Here is an 8135-nt window from a genome sequence, read left to right as displayed (position 1 = left end):
AGAACATAATGACAATGTAAATTACTTAATCTTGAAGATGTGGATACATAAACAAAAGCCAAGAATCAGGTGAAAGCCTGATCCAAGTAAACTAATCACAGTTAATTTAAAAATACTGTTTAAGAAACACTGCTCAATTAATTGGCATTAGTTGGTTTATTTGTAATAATAAAAAGACAGTTACATTTTATATTAGTGTAAACACATTTTAACATATAAAAGACAAGTTTTGGAACTTCCTGGGAATATGTATATTTGTTTTTAAAAGTTCATTCTAAAGTAAGGTCCATAGGTCTTACATTTTCCTTCTCTACCAGGTAGAGCAGGGTTGCTTCATATCATCAGTAGAGTTCAAGTCACTAAACTAAGGCAAAATCTGGTCTTTGGCATGTATTTGAGGTCCAGAAGATGATGGACAAGATGAAAAACCTGATCCTTGAAGAAAAAAAGAACCAGAAGCACAGCCAGGGCCAGATGCTGAAGAAGATCAATTCAATGTGGAATCATAGAATCTATGGGATAAATCAGGCAACAAACCCAGTGGGAATTAAGGAGTAGGCAGAAGCAGAGCCAGGAGGTACACAGCTGATTTAGCATCTTTATAGCTAGAATTATCTTTTCAGCTCATTCCCCTCTAAGATATATCTATTGGTTTTGAAGATACAGCTCCCTGATACCAACATCAATGGTGTTCTTGAACTTGAAATCAAAAGGATCTGCATCCTCCTTCCAGCTCTGACACGTATTAGCTGCATAAACCTAGACAAAATATTTATATTATTTGAATTATAATGGACAACATAATATCTCACTCAGAAATACTATGAAGATTAAATAAAATAATGGGTGTTAGCTTCATGGTACACTCTAGACTCTTCATGATGTTATTCCTTCTCCATGCACTCATGCTTCAACACCCCTGGAGCCTTCTGGAATACAAAGTATCCAGTTTTCATGTAGTAGTGATAGGGGAAAATGGCGTATGATAGAGGTGTTATTACACTGGAAAATGTGATGCCAGGGAAGCCACTTAAAGATTGAACCCCTCCTAACTTAGCAGGTACTGAGACCAGCTTCAGTGCCAGCAAAGTTTAATACGCATTCCCATGAGTGGGGGACCCAGAAAAGTCAAATGTAAGGTGAGTTCTTCTGTGTCAGGGTGAAGGAGAAGTCATGCAATATAAAGTTTATGTGGAGAAGAATAGGAGCAGGAGATACAGTGTGCAAGTCAATCATGACTGTTAATAAGCATACACACACACACACATATTCACATTATATGACTGTTAATAAGAAGCATATATATATGCTTATATATATATGAAACTAAGCACCTTCCATGTTCCAGAGTCTGCGCTGGGAGTTTTACATCTCATTCATTCTCATTATTATTGCAAGGTAAATATTAATATAGCCATTTTATAGATGGGGACATTGATCTTCAAAGAGGTAAAATAACTTGTCCAAATTACAGCCAACAAGTAATAGTAACGAGTCTGTTCAACTCTGTATCCTTGGATCTTATGTTGGATTCATTGATTTATTTTGGAGGCTGAAATATTGTGGGGGTTTTGATATGGGTCTTCTGCTACCAGGGGAACTGCTACCAGTTAACCAGAGATTTAACCTGAAATGTTGATTGCTGATGTACAGACTTCTCCAAATTTAACTAGGTAATAATTCATAATGAGCACAACAGTGAAGCAGTCAAGTGTGGAAAGAATATGAAAAAAAATTATCCTAGATGTCACATGCATACATTAGATATATACTGTGGCAACAAAAAAAAATTTCTCTGGATTTAGATTTATTTACAGTGGAGAATAGATTTCTAGACTAGGAAAAGTACTAAAGTAAAAAATATATATTGCATAGGAAACAGGAAAGATTCCCTTGTCTCCCTCGCAGGGGGTGCAATGGGGGTGTGGCTCACTTCTTCAGTGCCTTGCTGCTCAGATCTCTAGGGAGCATGCAGACAGGAAGGCTCTGGGTTCCAACCCCACGGCAGTGTGTAAGAGTGAATGTTTACAGCTCCTGAAACCCCAGTGGCAGTGTAATACAGGATGCTCTTTTAGTTTAGCTGTCCCTAGGCAGCTTGTGTTAGTCAGCTCAATTAGACCCCTGCCTTATCGAAAAGACAGAGATTCTGTATCCAGAGATTCTTGCCTCGATACACCCCAACTATGGGATCACGTGTGGGCTTGGAGAATGATGGCAAATTGAATGAAAGTAGCTCTTAGCAGATGGGGGAGCCAGAAGAGGGATGTTTTCTCCTGGAGTCAGGCCACTCGGTGGCCCAACTCTTCTCTAAACACCCCCCACCCCATTGTTCTGCTCTTTGATGGCCTGCCAGAGCGCCCTCTGCTCCTACACCAGTGCATTCCTCTCAACGGCCAGTGCATCCCCCTCAACGGCCAGCTGCCTGTGTGTTCCTCCACTGATGTGCGCCTCTCAATGTCCAGCCATTTGTGTATCTGCCACCTGGGGTCTCGGGTTTTTATAGGCACAGGATGGGAGTGTGGCAGGCCAGGGTGGTCTTGGGAAATGCAGTATTTGGGCAGGAAATCAAAAATGCCTGTCCTCACCTAGGTCCATGGGCATAGGCCCAGGGGTGGAGCCCTAGCCAGGATCACACCATTCTCATATATATAATTGCACTTTAGGTTCGGGGTACATGTGCAGAACATAAAGGATTGTTGCATAGGTACAGGTTTGCTGCCTCCATCCCCCCATCACCTATATCTGGCATTTCTCCCCATGTTATCCATCCCCAACCTCCCTACCCACTTCTGTCCCTCCCCTAGGCACCCCACAACAGACCCCAGTGTGTCATGCTCCCCTCCCTGTGTCCATGAGTTCTCATTGTTCAACACCTGCCTATGAGGGAAAACATGCAGTGTTTGATTTTCTGTTCTAATGTCAGTTTGCTGAGAATTATGGTTTCCAGATTCATCCATGTTCCTACAAAGGACATGAACTCATCCTTTTTTATCACTGCATAGTATTCCATGGTGTATATGTGCCACATTTCCCTTGTCCAGTCTATCATTGATGGGCATTTGGGTTGGTTCCAGGTCTTTGCTATTGTAAACAGTGCGGCAATGAACATACATATGCATGTGTCTTTATAATAGAACGATGTATAATCCGTTGGATATACACCCAGTAATGGGATTGCTGGGTCAAATGGAATTTCTATTTCTAGGTCCCCGAGGAATCACCACACTGTCTTCCTCAATGTTGAACAAATTTACACTCCCACCAACAGTGTAAGTGCTCCTATTTCTCCACATCCTCTCTAGTATCTGTTGTCTCCAGATTTTTTAATGATCGACATTCTAACTGGCGTGAGACGGTATCTCAATGTGGTTTTGGTTTGCATTTCTCTAACGGCCAGTGGTTATGAGCATTTTTTTATATGTTTATTGGCCTCATATATGTCTTATTTTTAAAAATGCCTGTTCATGTCCTTTGCCCACTTTTAAATGGGTTTTTTTTTTCTTGTAAATCTGTTCTAGCTATTTGTAGATTCAGGATGTTATCCCTTTGTCAGATGGGTAGTTTGCAAAAATTTTTTCCCATTCTGTTGGGAACCACACCATTCTCTACCCAGCACTTCCTTCTCCCACTTCTGTATTGTTTAAAGGGACCAGACCTTCCCTTCCCAGCATTTCCCTATCACAAAGAGGAAGAAGCTTCCAAAAGTTCAAATGATGTTATTGTATTTTAATATTCAGTATATAATATTATAATTCTCTAACTCTGTCCAAAATTTTCAATGCAGTCTCAGTTTCTTTTTATTTTTCTAAAAAATGTAAATCCAATTTCTAATGATAACCAGTGAAAAAACCTAATTTGCTTATAAGGAACTATTTTTCCATTCATGTTTGGTGGCATTCATCTACATGCTAATGAAACATGAAAGTTCAGTTCTCAACATTTAACTACCCCATATCGACACATATGAAACCACTTTAAAGAAAAAGGGTATCATATTTAGATGTGAAGAAAATTGGAATAGGTGTGAAAAGGCTAAGACCTCAGCGTCTCTTTACTTCAGAAAATTAGCATTATTGATATTCACTCTTTAAAGAAAGAATGGTAGGAGATGAGTTATGAAATGCAATCTGTGCATCAGATACCACCAAGAGCTTTGAAGCCAGCTTAATTAAAGCAAATTTGAATAAAGTCAGAAGTGCAAGCACATACTTGTAATCCCAGCACTTTAGGAGGCCGAAGAGGAAGGATCACTTGAGCCCAGAAGTTAGAGGCTTCGGTGAGCTATCATCTCACACCTTCACTCTAGCCTGGGTAACAGAACAAAACCTTGTCTTAAAAATAAAATAAAAAAATCTGTTATCACATCTGAATTAGACTAGGTTCCTCAAATTTCAGCCAAAGTCAGAAATCCAGGAAATAATATTACTAGTCAAGGATGTGGATATTTTTGCCCAGTAAAACTGATTAAATTTTTCCCTGAGGAAAGACTGATGTTAAGAGAAGACTAACACTTTGAGGCAGGTAACATAAATAACAAATTTATTCAAGTAGCACTCTTTGTTAAGAACTGGGGTCTGCTTGCACCAGCGCCCACGTGTGGATGCTGTCATGTGTGGGGTCCAGAAAGCATGGCATCCGCCCGGGCAGAGGGCAGACAGTTACGGGAAGAGCAGCCAGGGGTGAAAAGCCCTGTTCTCTCCATTCAGCTGCTACTCAATTTCTCAGCCTAAACACAGAACTCACGTAATGGCTGTTGAATTCCTTTTTGAATGACAATATAGATACCTCAATCTCAGCTAAATCTCATTTTATGCTCATTTCACTTTGCTGCAGCATTTGTTGTTTTCCGTGCTGCATTTTTCTTGAACAATCACCAAACTGGCAGACTCTGACTAGCTTGTCAGAAAGGAAAAGGAATTTATATTTCATAGGAAATTAATCCAATCAGTGGAACATTTATAAGAGACCAAGCCAGACTTGTTTACAAATGAACAGTACCTGAAGGGGAGAGATTTTAATCTCATTATAATATGACCTTCCAAAGATTAGGACACAATTGTTTAATTCTCCTTGTTAACTCACTGTGTTTAAACTTTACTGTGTCTTATGGTTATCAGGGAAAATAAGGAAACTAAAAATCACCTTATTCTAATAAAATAGGAAGCGGGAGGAGGTAAACCAATAATAACCGTTAATACCGTGATGAAAATAGCCCTCCATAAAACAAGGATAAACAACGTTGCAGTCTAATTTACTTCTGCATAAAATGTAAACTACAACTCAATGTGCAATAAAATATTAGTATCTTTACTGCCAGCATAATCTTAACCAATCATTTCTTATTTCTGTAGTTACAGTAAGTCATCTGCATGAAATTTGACTGAATAAGGTTAGCCCAGCAACTGAAAGTACTGGGGCTTTCCATTTTTCCATTTCATAAAATCTTTTCTCATTAATGTTCTCACACATTTCTAAGCTATCCCCAAACTGGATCAGCCTCTACTCTTTTCAGAATGTCACCAACCCAAAACAGTTTTCTTCTTAACAATCCCCTTTTTTGTAATACATAAACGCATTCTTCAGGGGCACTGTAATTATCCAAAATGAGGTTTAGTACTGCAAATGACTTCAGCACTCCTATGATTTATCTGTAGTAAACATACTTTATAATATTTATATTCCCATTAAAACTGCCACTAATAATGAATCGACAGAACGTAAACATTTATATGATACAGCACGGACAAATACCGGATGCCCCTATAATAGTTACATTCCTTGCTCTTCCTATCAGGTTGAGAAAAACCAAGCCTTGGCATTTTGCCATGTTTATGAAAATACCTTTGAAAATGGCTCAGCACATTGCACTTCACATTTGCAACCATTTCCTTTAAAAAGATGGCATTCGTCCGTACTTATGAGGTCTGGGTTATTGCATTTTCACATTATGCATCATTACTCCGAGTAGGTGTCTTATCAGCAGCTCCAGTTGCTGTGGAGAAGATTGGAATTAAGCATTGGAAGCTTTTTATTTATTTTACATGCTTTATTCCTACAAGATTTTCTGCATATAAGCTTCTTTGTTCGGCTGAGAATTGGATACATTGCCAAGGCATTGTAAAATTTACATCTTGCTTTTTCTCCTGTATTCTTTCCAAAATTGGATTGAAAACAAAGTATAGTTTTTAATTAAAGCTCTGACCGACAACAGACATTTTTTCCGCCAAGCACTGGCATTCTTAATCAGTGGTGAGGTTTCATAAAAGCCTAATAGAAGATGTTCACTACTTAACCACAATCAGCCTTCAAGCAGTTTGTACTTCAGAAAATATCTGGGATATTCCTGACAATATAATTTAAAGATAACGATCACCAAAGTTGATTCAACTGTAATCAACAAGACCATGGACAAATCTGAAACAAATTTACCTTTTCTTTGTAGCATCATGTAATCCAAAGTGATGTTCCTGCTGACTTCAACAGAGAAAAACTGAAAGTAAAGCTTGTTATTTTTTCAAGCAGTTTCAGAATAGACTTTTGATTAGTATTTTATTATTTAGTTCAATCTATCATGGCTTACTTTATCCTGAAGTGAAATCCAAAAGTCATCATCTTTTGGCCTTCAAAATGTCTTAATGACTTAAATATCCTCAGCAAGGCCAGTAGCCAAATCATCTGAACACAGGTTTAACCAATCTGAAGATCATAGTAAACTTTGTTATGTGATTTAAGGCTAAGCTGGTCAAGAAATCAGTGGCTCTGTCTTCCCATTTGTAAAACGAAGTTGGAAAACGCTTCTCCTACCTGGGAAAAATTTTGCCCTTCCTTATGGAAGTTTTGGATTCTTTGTCTTCTGTAACACCATGAATTTCCTCTCTCTCCCTGGGCTATCTGCCTCCTGCATCCAACATTTAGATCTTGAAATTCTTCAGGACACAGTCATAGCTCTTTATATTCTCCTGCCATACTTTCACCTGAGGGTATCTCATCCATTTTTCAGAGCTTTAAAAACATCTAAGCCAATGATACCTAAATTTTTATGTTCATTCCAGGGCTTCACTGAGATCCAGACTTTTACATCCAAATACTAATTGATTTCTTGACTTAAACATTTCACAGACACCTCCAGATTAATCTATGCAAAACTAGAATATTACATTTCTCCCTAAAGGTGAATAAGGTATTTTATTCAGGCCAGACAAAATTGCTGCCACAAAAGCAGGTTGAGATGAAAGAAGAAATAAAGGGTAAAGTGGAAAATTAGTAGGCAGCTCTAAATAAGTATCAACTGTATAAAACAATAAATTTAAGAATTAAAAAGATAGTGAATTAGAATTTATTACAAAAATATCAGTTACCATATTAAATATAAATTAATGATAAAAGAATCACCAAGAAAGTTTAACAAATTAAAATATATATGCAGTCAATTACATGACCTCAAAATGCATAATTTTATAAAAGAATAAAATTATGAGAAAAACCCAAAGGTACAGTCAGTGGCAGTTTGCATTTATAAATTCAAGAAAAATACAGAGGAAAAAAATTAACAAATATTATAGCACGCAAATGCAAAATAATAAAAATTGGACAATATTCTATGCCATAAAGTAAGTACAAGTAAATATAAAAGGTATATATTTTTGATAACTATTAATATTCAAAATATACCTAGAAAATTACTATGTTTAGACATTATAAAAACACATATGAAAGGGAAATCATGAGAGAAAAAAGAAAGTATACTAAACTGAATGTTAATGAAAACACTATGTTACAATTTGAAAAGTACAGCATGTAAAATGTATAGACTTAGAAGCACACATTCAAAAGAAAAAATGGCTTAAGTCATTATTTAAGAATTTGTCTTCAGAAATTACATAAAGGACAGCAAAAAATGAAGTATAAAGAAAAAAGCATTAAAGAAAAAGAGTAAACATTGATGAATGATGATGAAATAAATGATTAAATATGATAGAAGACAAAGCCAAAAATTGGGAGACTAACAACATTTAAATATATATATATATGTAATCAAGAGAATAATATCAGGAATAAAATGAGGAGATCTTATTCCTGTAATATCTATAGAATTAGGAATAAAATAGAGGAGATTCTATAGATATTACAAAGAT

The 8135-nt window shown here is 36.8% G+C and overlaps 1 long non-coding RNA gene across 2 annotated transcripts; it reads right to left on the bottom strand.

Moving 5' to 3' along the window:
• Positions 1-237: 237 nt before the first annotated feature.
• LOC108311372 lies at positions 238-7256 on the bottom strand. Of its 2 annotated transcripts, none has more exons than XR_005201891.1 (3): positions 6430-7256; positions 5842-5992; positions 238-749 (listed from the first exon to the last, which is right to left on the bottom strand). It is a non-coding gene; the product is annotated as an uncharacterized LOC108311372 (long non-coding RNA). The 2 variants fall into 2 exon arrangements; XR_005201892.1 differs by lacking the exon at positions 238-749 and adding an exon at positions 4267-4307.
• Between the last annotated feature and the right edge of the window lie 879 nt (positions 7257-8135).

Source organism: Cebus imitator, unplaced genomic scaffold (assembly GCF_001604975.1).
Source record: "Cebus imitator isolate Cc_AM_T3 unplaced genomic scaffold, Cebus_imitator-1.0 Scaffold114, whole genome shotgun sequence".
Taxonomy (NCBI): Eukaryota; Metazoa; Chordata; class Mammalia; order Primates; family Cebidae; genus Cebus; species Cebus imitator.
The sequence above is the reverse complement of the archived record's forward strand: the minus strand, read 5'-3'. Positions and strand labels throughout refer to the sequence as shown.